Below are 3,715 nucleotides of genomic sequence, written 5' to 3'. Positions count from 1 at the left end.
GTTTGGATTCAATGTCAGAAAGAATTTTTCTCTGACAGAGGGGTGAGGCACTGGAAGAAGCTGCCCAGGGAGGCGGTGGAGTCGCCGTCTCTGAGGCGTTGAGGAGTTGTGCGGATGTTGCCCTTGAGGACGTGGTTGTGCGGTGATGATGGTGCTGCCAGAGTGCCAGTGGCACTGGGTGAGCGTCAGGGTCTCTTCCCACCTCGATGACTCTGGGATTCCCTGCTGAGCGTTCTGGCACCAATTGTGTCCCACACGTGCTGTTTAGGACTGGCCCCAGCAGTGACTGTGGGTGCTGGGGAGATGCTCCTGGCTGGCCGGGGCAGCTGAGGCTGCAGGGCCATGTCCAGGCCGAGGCCACCTGTGTGGCTCCCTGGGGCCCCGCGCAGGGAGCAGCCATCATCGGCTGGCCCGGGCTGGGCAGGGCCATGGGTGCTGCTCCTGTAGCTGCCGCGCCAGGCAGGGCCAGCAGAGCAGTGCCCGCAGTGCCCGCAGCGCCTGCTTGAGGCACCCGGGCCGTTTGCTCGGGGCAGCGCTGCTGCCTGTGGGCCTGCGCTCCCGGCTGGCCAGCTGAGGCGCTGCCACGGCTCTGCGGGGCAGGCCCCTGGCTCTGTGGCCCTGCCTCGGGCCCCTGCTGGCCCATGGAGCCTTCGCTGCACAGGGAGGGAAGTGAGGCACACAGGGACTCCGCTGCCTGCCCCTCAACCCAGACCTCCTGAGGGACGGGTAGTGGCAGCCCATCTGTCGCAAGATCTGCCAGCCTTTGGGCCCTGCCTTCTCTTTCAGACAGCTCCAGGATACTGACTTCATGCCAGCCATCGTCCTCCTCCTCCTCCCACAGCAAGGGAGTGGGCCCGAAGCTGAAGATGCTGTTACCTGCACAGCAGTTCTGTGGCAGGTCTGTGCTGCTGTTGTCTTTCTCCGTGGAATCATCTCGGAGTTCTCTGAGTTTTGTTTTGCTGCAGCTGGAGAGGTCTTGGGAGCTGCTGAACTCTCCTTGGGACAGCTCTGGCTCTGCCCCACCTTGGTACTCTTGGCAAAGCTCAGTCTGGCTGTAGGATTCTCAGTCTTCATTGCTGCCAGCTGAGGTGCCCTCCTCACTCTCCTTCTCTGTCAGCACTGAGCCCTGCTCTGCCTCTTCCCACTGCTCCCTGGGGGTTTGGGCTCCCAGTGGGCTGGGTGAGGGGCTGGTGGGGCAGCAGGGTCTGTCTGGAGCAGGGACTGGGCTCTGTGTCCCTGCTGATGGCACCATCTCCCTGGGGGCAGGAGAATGTGCCTGCTTCTCCTGGCTGTTCGCACTTCCTTGCCTTTGCTGGCTCAGCTTTGGCTCAGTCACCTCCTTTTCCATTGGGGGCAGCTCCTGGGCTGTTGCCCTTTGTTGCCACTGGTAGGGCTGTTGCTGTGCCCCCTCTCCCCACAGCACACTCACAGCCGCCTTGCACTGCTGCAACTCGTGGGCACTCATTGCTCTGCATGGGGACGCTTCCTTGGCTGCCATTGCAGGCACCTACTGGAAGAATTCACAGCTTGTCCCCTCTTCCCTCAGGCCAAGCTCTCGGGCCCCAACATCTCCCCACTTGTCATCTCTGTCACGTTTCTTCTCTTCTTCCATGATGACAAAGGGTCTCTCCTCCTCCTCCTCAGTGTCTGACCGTGGCCAGGCTGAGGCACCCACTGCCCCCACCAAGTGCCTGCTGAGGGCCTGGTCTTGCCCCTAGCTGGGCAGGGGGCTGGGTGACTGGAAGGAGTTGAGCTTTGTCTTTCAAAGGGAATTTTGGGGCATCAAGGGTGTCTTTGGTGTTACAAACTGAATGTAAAAATCCCCTGAGCAGTCACTGGCAGGTCAGGTCTGTGAGCACAGTGTGGTTTATGTGCAGGAACACGGGGCAGAGGCAGCAATGAAACAAGGCACAGCACCACACCTGGATTACCTGACCTCTTACCTGCCTCAAAACTGCACAGGCTCAGCTCCAAGCACCTCATTTTGAGAGTGATGTGTAGTTCTCACAGACCTCAGCCTAAGCACTCATGGGCAAAATTCTACTTATGCCCTACACAACTTCTAATTAAAACAGCAGGTACAAATTAGCATGAAATTGAATCCTTTAATGGATGGTTTTCCCTTTTCTCTTCCATTTAAAATCACCCTAACAAGCCTGATTCAATGTGCAAGTGGAATGTATCCTCCAGCGAAAATTCAAATTTAAGTCACTGCAATTTTACATGTGAATATTTTTTCCTCTAGCCCCTATACAGCATGAAGCTGGAAGTGCCCGCTGCAGAGGACACTGACTTCCAGTGACACACAGGGAATAAAACCCCAAAACTCCTAACATTTAATTATCCTGTCCTTTACCAGGTGCTGAACCTCATCTCCAACACCTGAAAAATTTAGTATTTTCCTTTTCATCCCAAATCCACCTTCTTCTCCCACAGCTGTCAGGGCCCTGACTGCACTAATTGTGTGACCAGTCTCAGCTGGGGCTTCCACTCACACTCTTGGACAGGGACTTTATTTAGCCTTGGGGTTTAAATAGAACAATAGAATGGTTTGGTTTTGCAGGGACCTTAAGTTCATCCAGTTTTAACTCTCTGCCATGGTCAGGGACACCTTTGCTGCTGCAAGCCCCATCCAGCCTGGCCTTGGATGCTTCCAGGGATCCAGAGGCAGCCACAGCTTCTCTGGGCACACTTTGCCAGGGCCTCACCACTCTCACAGGAAAGAATTAATTCTCAATATCCAGTCTAAATCTGCCCTTTTTCAGTTTAAAGCCATTTCCCTGTGTCCTGTCACTGCAGGCTCTTGTCCAAAGTCCCTCTCCAGCTCTCTCTTGGAGCTCCTTTAAGCACTGGAAGGAATTCTAAGGTGTCTCTGGAGCCTCCTCTTCTCCAGGCTGAACACTGATCTCTCCCAGCCTGTCTGCCCAGCAGAGATGTTCCAGCCCCTGAGCCTCTTTATGGCCCTCCTCTGAACCTACCTGACCATGTCCTTCTCCTGCTGGGATGACAGAGGTGACTCGTGGGTGTCTTTGCTGCTAATTCTGTTCCTGAACTGCTGTTTGGGTTTCCTGGGCTGACATTGTGTCCATGTCTTTGCCGGATGGTCACTGGACCATGTCCTCTTGGTGAGCTCTTTACCTGGCTGGTGTTGTGGCCACCCTCAGCTCCCAGATTCCTTTTCCTGAGGGACAACAGCAAGAGCTGGATGAGGCTGGGCAGAGCCACTAAGTCCCTGTGCACTCAGGACACCAGTAATGTTTTGCTCTACAGCATTTTTCCCCCAGACAGTGTCTACTGTCAGCACTATTTCCTTTAATCAAAAAATAAATACATTTCAGCATGGCTCATGATGCTAAATGAAAATAACAGGGGGCTAATGAGCATTGTGAACAAGGCATTAACATGGCAGAGGTTTCCACAAGAAGCTGCATCCTTCTTCCAACAACATGTATACACAACTGTGTCTACAGTTGTGACCTCATCTGTTGACTTTAATTCAGGGAATAAATAGATTTAGATGTCTAACTTTGGTTTATCTTTGTAGCAAATTATGCATTGTGTTACACTTACTAATAAGGAACAAAACTGCCAACTCTGTTTGTGCAACTGTTCAGGGGTCATTCTTACTCTTCACTGAACACATTTAACACATCTAATATTCATAACTGTGTTAGCACATTTAATATTCATGAGTTTGGGGTAGAAGTTAAAGTGT

Source organism: Melospiza melodia, unplaced genomic scaffold (genome assembly GCF_035770615.1).
Source record: "Melospiza melodia melodia isolate bMelMel2 unplaced genomic scaffold, bMelMel2.pri scaffold_114, whole genome shotgun sequence".
Classification (NCBI taxonomy): domain Eukaryota; kingdom Metazoa; phylum Chordata; class Aves; order Passeriformes; family Passerellidae; genus Melospiza; species Melospiza melodia.
Note: the sequence above shows the minus strand (reverse complement) of the source record.